The 13,262-nt window shown below is 53.4% G+C and overlaps 1 pseudogene; it reads left to right on the forward strand.

The window, feature by feature from the left end:
• Nucleotides 1–9,392: 9,392 nt before the first annotated feature.
• The window catches only part of LOC109760937 (glutathione hydrolase 3-like), a 71,329-nt pseudogene continuing 67,459 nt past the window's right edge, over nt 9,393–13,262 (forward strand).

Below are 13,262 nucleotides of genomic sequence, written 5' to 3' on the forward strand. Positions count from 1 at the left end.
GTTGACATCTTATTTCCATTAACATCTTATTTTCATTTTTTAATAAATATACGGAAGATGGTAGACAGAACCTACTACACCGATGGCGCAGAATTAACTTATCAGGAGAAATATCATCTTATCTCATTTATTATTGATGTTGAGAATTATAATATCAATTATCAAATTCCTGCACATTATGGTCAATACATGCCACTAGTGCACGTGACGACCTAAGGTAACATCCATGGAGATGGCAAGGTAAGATTTTTTACTATTACGACATCCGTGCATCTTTTGCATATATTCTTCTAAAGCTAAATTACATTGCTAACTGCGATGTTATTATTATGTTTTTCAAAAGAAAACCCCGAAGGATTATGTGGCTGGTCTGATGTTTCCGAAAGGACGGCTTAATGTTATTAGCTTACGACCATATCTGCCTAGGTGTCACAACTGTTCATACCGGATTTCTAAAACCAATCAAGACATGACAATCAAATAATGGAAAAAATGTATGGACAATTGTAGGGAGTTACTTGGAAGTAACATTGTGCGAAGCGCAAGACAAGATAGTCTCCATTCTCCATAATGGAGAGTCAGGGCCTATCTTGTTTTATACTATTTTACCTTAGAGAGGGTAGTAGGTCCTATGAGAGAGGAGTAGGTCCTAGATACAATGTGTTATTATGTGCTACAATGTGTTAGAGTTAATGATGATGAGGAGGAGTTGTGATTATGATTAGTGACCAACTTGTTATAAGATGTCTCATGGACGAAAATGATGATCATGAGGAGTTGTTATATGACAATGATGTATTATGATGATAAGTTGTTAATGATATGATGACGACGATGATGATGAGGAGGAGGAGTTATTATATCATTGGGTGAAAGAACCGCGAGTTTCAAGTGGATGGATCCTAAGTGACCAAATCGATAATCCATGACTTGGTCACTTAGGATCCATCCACTTGAAACTAATCCGCGGTTCTTTCACCCAGTGATGTAATAACTCATTATGATGTAAAAACAATATCTAAATTGCTATTGTATGAAAACTTGTATAATGGTGTATGAATACGACATAAAATAAAAAGAAATAGAATATGTAATAATAGTAGTAGCGCGGGCACATACCACACTGCTAGTAATTACCAGTAGCGCTTTCTGCAAAACATGCTACTACTGAGTACGTATAGCAGTAGCGTGTGTAGACCAATGCTACTGTTAACCTTTAGCTGTAGCGTCGTAGCAGTAGCGCGGCACCCCATGCTACTACTAGGCCAAAATCCAGTGCTACCGCTAGGCTTTTCCTTAGTAGTATATCGTTCAAGGCATGGGACGAACATGACAACCCTCTACGGCTCCGCACTTGGGCTTACAAGTGGGATGTGGTATCGGAGATGACGAGCGATGTCGATATCATGTACAGGCAGTACACCAACGAGCTGGACACGCTTACCACTGAGCAGGTAAACATTAACATTCTCATTGTCTTTATGAAAACTCGACACTAATGTTGCCTTGTTGTGCTATGTTGCAGGTGGAATGGCAGCCATATGGTGTTGGCGATAGATTTGATGAAGCACAAACGTTCATCCTGAATTCGAGGTGCTTGCAGGAGAGGCATCTTTGGATTATGTGGTGCCCAATGATGTGCAACTGTGCGGTCGAGCTTCACTTGCCACACCATGTGTTCTGGCAGTTTGGGTTGTCTTATAGGCTTGCCCCCCGGGGTTACAATGGTAATACTACATGGGTGTGGGGCCCTGGCATCAATATCTGGGAGCCCGCAGTGGGGGCCGTCGGGCCGTACCGGGGCCGCCGGGCGCGGGTACGGCCGATTGCTGGATACTGTGGCACGCCTCGCCGGGGGTCATGGGACGGTGGCGCCGCCCTGCTACAGGGTTGCGCCCCCAGGACACCGCCGGCCCGGGCGGGGGCGTAGGGAGCACCGTTGTCGCGCCCACCGGGGCCGGCGTAAAAGGGGGGCACTGCAGCCACGCCTTCTTGCCGCTGGAGGTGGACTTCTTGGGATCGGCCGACATGCGCTAGCCGGCCGGCCAGGTCGCAGCGCCCATCCAGCTTGTGCTGGGGAGCCGGCCGAGGGCGAGCCGGATTGAGGGGCTTTGGCTAGCCCCGATGTTTTGAAAAAGATCCGGGTTCCGTTGCCTGCCCGGAGGTCATCCCCCCAACAGAGGATATGGTTTTTTTTTCTTTTCTAGAGAGCGCCTAGAACTAATCTAGTTGTGATTTAGTTTGGTTTCATTCACATGACGTCATTGTATTTTTGTAGTTAGCTTGTTTGCTGCAACCAGCCCACCATTTTCATATGATTGACATGCAACTAACCTGACAAACCACTCCTGTCCCAGTTACAATCGTATTGTGGCCCATACAAGTTACGGACGAGTTACGACACTTGCAATTACGTATCTAGCGATGGACGTGCAATTGTCCCAACCCCTTATCATCCCTGGTTGTAGTCGCTTTGTGCACCTGCAGTGGCAGCAGGGTTAGAACACATATAGTTGCATATCTAATGAGGGACATGTAGTTAGAGGTGGGTCATGCAGGAGACTCATCACGTGGCAGCGGGCAATATGCATGTATAAATCCAACAGTTGGCCACATGGATAAGAGCATCTCCAACCGTTCAGCCCCTCAGGGCGTCGAAAAAGAGCGGCCTGGGGGCGAACCGGCGCTAGATCGGCCCCTGGGGGCGACCTAGCTCCCAGCCACGCCCCCAGGCGCCGCCCCCAACCCGCGGCAAATTCAAACATAGCCATTCCCGCTCACAAAATAGACGCCACAAATCCGGCGATCATGCGGCCACAGTTCGGCGATCGAATGAAAAGTTTGGCGTACAAAAAAGAAAGGACGCGCGTGCAGCGCATCAGACGACGGGGTCGGCCTCCGGCGTCGGCGGAGTCGGCTTGCGTGGGCTTGGCGGGGTCGTGCGCGGGCTTGGCGGGGTCGGAGCTTCTTCTATGCTGGGCGGCGTCGGCGTGGCTTTTGTACTACGGGGAGTCATGGAGGCATCATCGCTCGGGCTTGGCGGCGGCGTGGGCGTGGGCGTGGGCGTGGGAGTTGGCGGCGCCGTCGACGGCAGCTGGTTCAGGATGAGGCCACGCTCCGCCAAGTACCACGCCTTGACCGCCTCGTCGTTGCTCTGGAGCATGTGCGCCCCACCCAGCAGGAAAGCCAGGTCGGTGTTCCTCTTCTTCGCGGCGACGTTGGTCCAGAGTAGGTCGAGCCTGACGGCGCTGCTCGTCATCAACGCCGACCACCGCGCCTCGGTCTTCTCTTCACGCAGGACGGCCAGGGCCTGCGCGTCGGCGAGGCAATGCTCGATGGACTCCTGCACTCGCGCGGTAGCCGCGTCGGCGTGTTTCCCCTTCTTGACCCCTTTGTTGTCGTCCGGCTTGTAGGTCTCCTTGGCCTTGTCGAGGGTGCGCCGGACTTCCGCCCACTTCTCGCAATTGTCAATGCGCTTGTAAACGTGGAGGTACTTGAAATCTTGATCTGTGTTGCCCTGGCGAAACAAGGCGAGCATGCGCACCAGCTGCGCGGATGAACAAACAGTTGGCGGGCGCACACGGCGAAGAGAAGCGGGAGACTGGCGTGGCATACCTGATCCTCAACGTTGGCGCCGCTCTCCGGGCAAGCCGCGACCTCCTCGACGACCCCATGCCATTTGTTGCACGCCCCCTGGATGAACCCCCAATGGTTCGCCATTGCCTTAGCCCCGCGCTGCATGTAGACGCCTTTGAAGTAGGGATCGACGAGCTTGCGCTCGTCGAACTCGATCTTGATGCGCTCCCAGTATGTCTTGATGCTCTGGTTCGTGCCGGTGGTCGGGTCGAGGCAGACCACTTTCCACGCTTCGGCGAGGCATTCCTGCTCCTTGGGCGTCCACTTGATGCGCGGCTCGCCGGTCCTGGCCGCCCCCTTCTTCTTCTTACGCCTCCTCGCCGGAACAGTCGCCGGCTCCTCCTCCTCGTCCTCCTCCTCCTCTGGCTCCTCCTCGCCATAGTCGAGCTCGCTGTCCATGCCGCCGCTGAGATCCATCGTGTCGTCGAACCCGGGGGACACGGCGGCCGCGGCCGAGCCTGCCGCGATGATGTCGTCCATGTCGGCGTCGGTCTCGTCGGTGTCGCCAAGGTGCGACATGGAAGCTTGTGAGAAGGGTAGCGCGCCACAGTGGAGAGGGGGCGTCGAGGAGCACTCGTAACCCGGCGGCGAGTAGTTGTATGGAGGGTACTGCACGCGGGCGAAGGCGAGCGAGGGCGTGCGCTGGGCCGGGTGTGGGGGAAATTGGAAGGGAAGTGGGGGAAAAGCGGGAAGAAACAGCGGGAAGAGGCTCTCGCCTCGCCGATAGACCGGCCCATGCCCCTTTTCGCTTGTGCCGGCGCCCCCAGGCGCCCGCAGCGTGCCGGGTTCGGCTCGGGTCCGCCGGCACCAGTTCCGGCCCGAGCCGGCGAAAAATGGGCTACTGGAGCGCGACTAGGCCGATTTTTCGGCGCCGGGGCGACAGAAATGTCTGGGGAGGGCCTGTTGGGGGCGCGGCTGGAGATGCTCTAAGAACAAAAACTGGTCATGACCCGCAGGGCATTGCAAATGGCTGTTAACCCAGTGACGCTTAATTTGTCTTGAGACTACCTACTGGTTGGTTTAATAGTATCACTTGGCATGTGAATTTGCCGTCGTTAGACTCCAGTGTCAGTATAATTAGGCATCATTTTGGGACGAACCTTAAAATAGAACTTTTGGCATGTAAAGTTGGCCAGTTGTGAGACATGTTTGTTAAACTATTCATCATACCCATCAGCTGCTTTCCCCGTTGTCACGATGCAAATTAAGCTTCCTTACAAGTTGGATAGATTTAGCCAGGGACAAAGCAGTATGCATAGATCATTTTTCTTCTTCTGTGTTGTGCACACAAGTTGTGCATAGGAGATGGAGCTATGCCAGACAGATTGCAATTTTCTTAAATTGAGTAATACAAGTTGCTAAACTGCTCCGTACAAGTTGTTTGCAAAAAGTTCATATATATGAAAAATCTCACTCTAGGTAAATAGAGCACTCCCGCAGCAAGCATTGTCAAATCTTTTTTTTGAAAGATCCGGGGTAGCCGGCTTCATTGATTTAGGAGAAAGCAACGGGAAAACAGTGGGGATCAAGTGATCATGGTTACATGAGAGTGTAAAGTAAAAATGAGGTAGGCTAAGCTACCAGAAGGGCTAATCTCTCGCTACATTATCCCCAAAAGGGGGCTCTAGGCATCGCGCTCCTGCTGATCTCCAAAGCTCGAGCGTACCCTTGATGGCGTGCAGCACCTCGCCAGCGTGAGGTAGCTTGTTTTTGAAGATGCATGCATTTCTCTCCTTCCAGATCTCCCAGGCGATCAGTTGGAAATATGCCCTAGAGGCAATAATAAATAGGTTATTATTATATTTCCTTGTTCATGATAATCGTTTATTATCCATGCTAGAATTGTATTGATAGGAAACTCAGATACATGTGTGGATACATAGACAACACCATGTCCCTAGTAAGCCTCTAGTTGACTAGCTCGTTGATCAATAGATGGTTACGGTTTCCTGACCATGGACATTGGATGTCGTTGATAACGGGATCACATCATTAGGAGAATGATGTGATGGACAAGACCCAATCCTAAGCCTAGCACAAGATCGTATAGTTCGTTTGCTCAGAACTTTTCTAATGTCAAGTATCATTTCCTTAGACCTTGAGATTGTGCAACTCCCGGATACCGTAGGAATGCTTTGGGTGTACCAAACGTCACAACGTAACTGGGTGGCTATAAAGGTGCACTACAGGTATCTCCGAAAGTGTCTGTTGGGTTGGCACGAATCGAGATTGGGATTTGTCACTCCGTGTAAACGGAGAGGTATCTCTGGGCCCACTCGGTAGGACATCATCATAATGTGCACAATGTGACCAAGGAGTTGATCACGGGATGATGTGAGTTACGGAACGAGTATAGAGACTTGCCGGTAACGAGATTGAACAAGGTATCAGGATACCGACGATCGAATCTCGGGCAAGTAACATACCGGTAGACAAAGGGAATTGTATACGGGATTGATTGAATCCCTGACATCGTGGTTCATCCGATGAGATCATCGTGGAACATGTGGGAGCCAACATTGGTTATTGGCCGGAGAACGTCTCGGTCATGTCTGCATGGTTCCCGAACCCGTAGGGTCTACACATTTAAGGTTCGATGACGCTAGGGTTATAGGGAAAGTATGTACGTGGTTACCGAATGTTGTTCGGAGTCCCGGATGAGATCCCGGACGTCACGAGGAGTTCCGGAATGGTCCGGAGGTAAAGATTTATATATGGGAAGTCCTGTTTTGGTCACCGGAAAAGTTTCGGGTGCTATCGGTAATGTACCGGGACCACCGGGAGGGTCCCGGGGGTTCACCAGGTGGGGCCACCGGCCCCAGAGGGCTGCATGGGCCAAGTGTGGGAGGGGACCAGCCCCAGGTGGGCTGGTGCGCCCCCACAAGAGGCCCAGGGCGCAGGAAGGGGGGAAGGGGGAAACCCTAGGCTCAGATGGGCCTAAGGCCCATCTAGTGGGGCGCCCCCTTCTCTTCCCCCCTTGGCCGCCCCCCAAGCCCCATCTAGGGCTGGCCGCACCCCTTGGGGGGGGGAACCCTAGATGGGGGCGCAGCCCCTCCCCCTCCCCTATATATACTTGAGGTTTTGGGGCTGCCATATACACGAGAACACCTCTCCTTTCGCGCAGCCCTACCCCTCTCCCTCCTCCTCTCCCGCGGTGCTTGGCGAAGCCCTGCAGGATTGCCACGCTCCTCCATCACCACCACGCCGTCGTGCTGCTGCTGGATGGAGTCTTCCCCAACCTCTCCCTCTCTCCTTGCTGGATCAAGGCGTGGGAGACGTCACCGGGCTGCACGTGTGTTGAACGCGGAGGCACCGTTCTTCGGTGCTTAGATCGGAATCAACCGCGATCTGAATCGCTACGAGTATGACTCCTTCATCCGCGTTCTTGCAACGCTTCCGCATCGCGATCTACAAGGGTATGTAGATGCACTCCCCTTCCCCTCGTTGCTAGAGTACTCCATAGATTGATCTTGGTGATGCGTAGAAAATTTTGAATTTCTGCTACGTTCCTCAACACGATCATCATCATCATCGATTTCAGCCCCTTTCTGAAGTTTGGCGGTGTCAGCTAAACTATTCTTTTCCAGTGACTGAGGGAGTTGTGGTTTGCTGCTCTCTTGTTCTTCAAAGCTACACAGCCCCTCCAAGTGGAGGCCCTCTCCCAGATCGAGCAGGAGAATGGGCAGTCCCAGAAGAGGTGCGTGGAGCTCTCGAGGTTTCTGACACAGAGGGCGCAGAAGTATCCATTCGGCCATCCACGCCGCTGCAGGCGATCGTTGCACCAAAGCCTGTCATGGTGTAGCAGCCAGGCAATTTTTTTAACAGTTCCAGGGGCCCAGGCCTTCCATATTGCCACTTTGATTCCTGAAGATGTGGCCTCATTGGATTGAAACTTGTACGCGACGCTGGCTGTTTAAGAACTGTCATCGCCGGCCACCCAGGTGATCGTGTCCTCTTCCGGGGAGAGGGCAATGTCGGCCCTCTGTAACTTGCGCCACAGTTGCAAGAACTCAACAACAATGATTTTAGTGTTTCCGTGCTACAAATCATGAATCCATCTGTCATTAGTTAGGGCTTCCTCTACTGTCCTGTTCTTTCCTCGTGCATGCTGAAAAAGGTTTGGAAATTCTCTGCATAATGCCATAGACCCGAGCTAGGAACTTGTCCAGAAATTCGGCGCCCGGCAGAGACCAGTACTGCATGGGCAGATCTTCGATTACCACACGCACATGGTGGCTGAACTTGAGGATCGCGGCGTGGTCGTCTTTGTTCCATGCCCTGATGAAGTACTTGCAGCCCTCGACCTTGATGACGCCGCGGCGCACGGCATTGTCCCAGTGCGTGGGGAGGTCGAAGTGGATGAGGAAAGCTTTAGGCTGATGGGCGGTGACGCGTAGCTGGTGCGGGCTGGTGGAGAGCTGCTCGAAGATCACCCTGCCGACGGCCGCTGGGGTGGTGGAGTGCGAGCGGTCTGCGGCGGTGAGGGTGACGGCGTGCTGATGCAGGAGGTGCTCCTCGATCCCCAGCGCCGGGGTGGCCACGATCACCTTGTGGCTCTCATGCGGCCGCCTGGCCGGATCGCAGAGGCGGAGACGGTCCATGGGGGCAGGAGGAGGCGCAGCCGGGAAGACGAGGCGATCCCGGACCGGGGCGCGCGCAGCAACAGGCGGCTTCAGACGGTCACAGGCAGCCCCTCCAGGACCCCCGTTTCGAGGATTCTGCGGGCACTCTTTGCCGTAATTCCCAGCTCGCTTGCAGATGATGCAGCGGAGGGGATCACAGCAGTCTTTGCGGCGGTGAAGCTTACTGAGGCAGCGGAAGCATTTCCCCTTGAATTGGCTTAAGAAGGCGTCCCGCCCCGCGGCCGCATTGAATGAACTGCGGCGGTCTGAACGCGGAAGCGGTGGACGCCCCCTTCGATCCGTCGAGCCGGAGCAGGCCCTCCCTCTCTTCCGGGAGTGGACCTTCGTCCATCCGTCGTGCGTCTCTCCGGCCTGGCCCGAAGAGGAAATCAGGGCTGGAGAGGGAGGGCGGAAAACCAGGGATTTAAGCCGCGCCGGCCCCCCACAAGGCGAGTGGCAAGGATCTGGCGGTCCGAGCGACGCACCCGCCTTGGAGAAGCCGTCTCATTGTAGGATTCGCGGCGTCGAGGCTGGATCTGATGCAACGGTCGTCGAGGCAGCAGACCACGGGGAGGAGGGCGGCGAGCGGCCAACGGACCGAGGCGAGCCGCCAGCGGGCTGTAGGGGGCACCGACCAGAGGGGGCGGGGCGGTTGGCGGAGGAGCTAGCAGCCATAATGGCCGGATCTGGTGGCCGCCGCAGCCGAAGCGGCCAACAGCGCAAGGGAGGGGAGGAGGAGAGCTGGTATCTGGTTTCCTGCCGCATTGTCAGATCTCACCATCCGAAGAATCTTCTCCTCCCTGCCACATTCCCCGCTGGCCATCCATGGAAGCTCCGGCCATGGCTGCACCGCGCGGCACCCTGCAGAGCCCGCTCCTCGGCGCGACCCCGCGCCGCCGTTCGTGCGCTGCGCTGGCCATCGCAGTGGCTCTGCTCACCCTGGCCGGGGTTCTGCTGCTGCTCCTGGGCCCCGACGCTGAGACCAACCGTAGTGTGAGGCTGAGCCGGCAGGAGGTGGAGTCCGGGGCGGGCGCGGTGGGTGCCGACGACGGACGGTGCTCGGAGGTGGGGGCCGCGGCGCTGCGGGCCGGCGGGCACGCAGTGGACGCAGCCGTGGCGACGGCGCTCTGCCTGGGCGTGGTGCACCCAATGTCGAGCGGCATCGGCGGTGGCGCGTTCATCGTGGTCTGGGACGCGGCCTCCGGCGATGCCGCCGCCTACGACGCCCGCAGACAGCACCGGCCGCGGCCACGCCGGTACGTTATTATCCTACGTTGCCAACTCTCATTAGCCTATGACTTGCGAGACCCAGGCCGGCCAGCCCGGTTAGGCTGAAGTTCACTTGTCGGTGGACCCTGTATTATTACTCAAATATTTTTTCGGACCATGTGTTATTGCGCAGTTACCACTTTACCAATGTTCATTAGGCGAATGAACTGGTAGCTCGTTCTAATCGTATTTTTTTTCGAAAAAACTTCCAATCTATTCATCTTCAATCATGGTAGTACAACGAACACCGGAAATAAAAATTACATCGAGATCCGTAGACCACCTAGCGACGACTACAAGCACCGAAGCGAGCCGAAGGCACGCCGCCGTCACCGCCCCTCCATCACCGGAGTCGGGCACAACTTGTTGTAGTAGACAATCGGGAAGTCATCGTGCTAAGGCCCCATAGGACCAGCACCCCAGAACAGCAACCGCCGCCGATGAAAAATAACGTAGATCGGAAGGATCCAAACCGAAGACACACGAACATAGACGAATAACGACGAGATCCGAGCAAATCCACCAAAGATAGATCTGCCGGAGACACACCTTCACACGCCCACTAACGATGCTAGATGCACCGCCGGTACGGCGGCTAGGCGGGGAGACCTTTATTCCATCTTCAGGGAGCCACCGCCGTCTCGCCTTCCTGAGTTGAACACAAACCCTAACAAGATTGAAAAAAAAACGACTAAATACGGAGCCCTCCCGCCGGCCCTTGTCAGGATCCACCACGCCTCCATGGCCCTAGGGCCACCGGAGACGAGGCGGATCTGCGCTGGCGCCGGCGAGAGGCACGAACCCTAACTTCCTTTCTTGGAGGAGGAGGAGGAGGCGGAGCCCTGGCTCTAAGTACGTGCGTTCGTACTAATCGTAGTGATGGCTTAGACATGTGGAAGCAAATAATTGCAATAAAATATATTTAATTAGTATGACGAAACATCATCGTGGCAAAACATCGACCAACTCAATAGTGGTCGATCGAGCTGACAGTATTTTTCCATTACTATTTCTGGCTTAAGATTCTCGTGCCTCCATCAAAACAATAAGAAAAGGCCGCATCTCGTCCCTCATGAGTAATACAAAGGTACTAACATGGCCTCATGCGTAACCATAAAGTAAGAGAACATTATCTCAAAACATTTAAAGCAAGAGAACATTTGCCTTTATGCACTTCCACCCACCCCATTTCAAAAGTAAAGTGTACTTAGCAACTAAAGAAGGGTCCCAGGGGGCCTCAGCGAGCAGTAACAACAGCTGGGGAAGTGGCAAGACGGGGGATAGTGAACGGAGTGATGTGGACTAGATTATTGACTCTAGTGCAAGTGGGAGACTGTTGGAAATATGCCCTAGAGGCAATAATAAATAGGTTATTATTATATTTCCTTGTTCATGATAATCGTTTATTATCCATGCTAGAATTGTATTGATAGGAAACTCAGATACATGTGTGGATACATAGACAACACCATGTCCCTAGTAAGCCTCTAGTTGACTAGCTCGTTGATCAATAGATGGTTACGGTTTCCTGACCATGGACATTGGATGTCGTTGATAACGGGATCACATCATTAGGAGAATGATGTGATGGACAAGACCCAATCCTAAGCCTAGCACAAGATCGTGTAGTTCGTTTGCTCAGAGCTTTTCTAATGTCAAGTATCATTTCCTTAGACCATGAGATTGTGCAACTCCCGGATACCGTAGGAATGCTTTGGGTGTACCAAACGTCACAACGTAACTGTATGGCTATAAAGGTGCACTACAGGTATCTCCAAAAGTGTCTGTTGGGTTGGCACGAATCGAGACTGGGATTTGTCACTCCGTGTAAACGGAGAGGTATCTCTGGGCCCACTCGGTAGGACATCATCATAATGTGCACAATGTGACCAAGGAGTTGATCACGGGATGATGTGAGTTACGGAACGAGTAAAGAGACTTGCCGGTAACGAGATTGACAAGGTATCGGGATACCGACGATCGAATCTCGGGCAAGTAACATACCGGTAGACAAAGGGAATTGTATACGGGATTGATTGAATCCCCGACATCGTGGTTCATCCGATGAGATCATCGTGGAACATGTGGGAGCCAACATTGGTATCCAGATCACGCTGTTGGTTATTGGCCGGAGAACGTCTCGGTCATGTCTGCATGGTTCCCGAACCCGTAGGGTCTACACACTTAAGGTTCGATGACGCTAGTGTTATAGGGAAAGTATGTACGTGGTTACCGAATGTTGTTTGGAGTCCCGGATGAGATCCCGGACGTCACGAGGAGTTCCGGAATGGTCCGGAGGTAAAGATTTATATATGGGAAGTCCTGTTTTGGTCACCGGAAAAGTTTCGGGTGCTATCGGTAATGTACCGGGACCACCGGGAGGGTCCTGAGGGTCCACCAGGTGGGGCCACCGGCCCCAGAGGGCTGCATGGGCCAAGTGTGGGAGGGGACCAGCCCCAGGTGGGCTGGTGCGCCCCCCCACAAGAGGCCCAGGGCGCAGGAAGGGGGGAAGGGGGAAACCCTAGGCTCAGATGGTCCTAAGGCCCATCTAGTGGGGCGCCCCCTTCTCTCCCCCCTTGGCCGCACCCCTTGGGGGGAACCCTAGATGGGGGCGCAGCCCCTCCCCCTCCCCTATATATACTTGAGATTTTGGGGCTGCCATATACACGAGAACACCTCTCCTTTGGTGCAGCCCTACCCCTCTCCCTCCTCCTCTCCCGCGGTGCTTGGCGAAGCCCTGCTGGATTGCCACGCTCCTCCATCACCACCACGCCGTCGTGCTGCTGCTGGACGGAGTCTTCCCCAACCTCTCCCTCTCTCGTTGCTGGATCAAGGCGTGGGAGACGTCACCGGGCTGCACGTGTGTTGAATGCGGAGGCACCGTTCTTCGGTGCTTAGATCGGAATCAACCGCGATCTGAATCGCTACGAGTACGACTCCTTCATCCGCGTTCTTGCAACGCTTCCGCATCGCGATCTACAAGGGTATGTAGATGCACTCCCCTTCCCCTCGTTGCTAGAGTACTCCATAGATTGATCTTGGTGATGCGTAGAAAATTTGAATTTCTGCTACGTTCCTCAACAGTGGTATCAGAGCCAGGTTTATGCGTAGTTTCTATGCACGAGTAGAACACAAAGCAGTTGTGGGCGTAGATGTTGCCAATTCTTCTTGCCGCTACTAGTCTTATCTTGTTTCGGCGGCATTGTGGGATGAAGCGGCCCGGACCGACCTTACACGTACGCTTACGTGAGACAGGTTCCACCGACTGACATGCACTAGTTGCATAAGGTGGCTAGCGGGTGTCTGTCTCTCCCACTTTAGTCAGAACGGATTCGATGAAAAGGGTCCTTATGAAGGGTAAATAGAAATTGGCATATCACGTTGTGGTTTTACGTAGGTAAGAAACGTTCTTGCTAGAAACCTATACAAGCCACGTAAAAAACTTGCAACAACAATTAGAGGACGTCTAACTTGTTTTTGCAGCATGTGCTATGTGATGTGATATGGCCAGAAGATGTGATGAATGATATATGTGATGTATGAGATTGATCATATTCTTGTAATAGGAATCACGACTTGCATGTCGATGAGTATGACAACCGGCAGGAGCCATAGGAGTTGTCTTTATTTTTGTATGACCTGCGTGTCATTGAATAACGCCATGTAAATTACTTTACTTTATTGCTAAGCGCGTTAGCCATAGAAGTAGAAGTAATCGTTGGCGTGGCAACTTCA

This window comes from Aegilops tauschii, chromosome 3 (assembly GCF_002575655.3).
Source record: "Aegilops tauschii subsp. strangulata cultivar AL8/78 chromosome 3, Aet v6.0, whole genome shotgun sequence".
NCBI lineage: Eukaryota > Viridiplantae > Streptophyta > Magnoliopsida > Poales > Poaceae > Aegilops > Aegilops tauschii.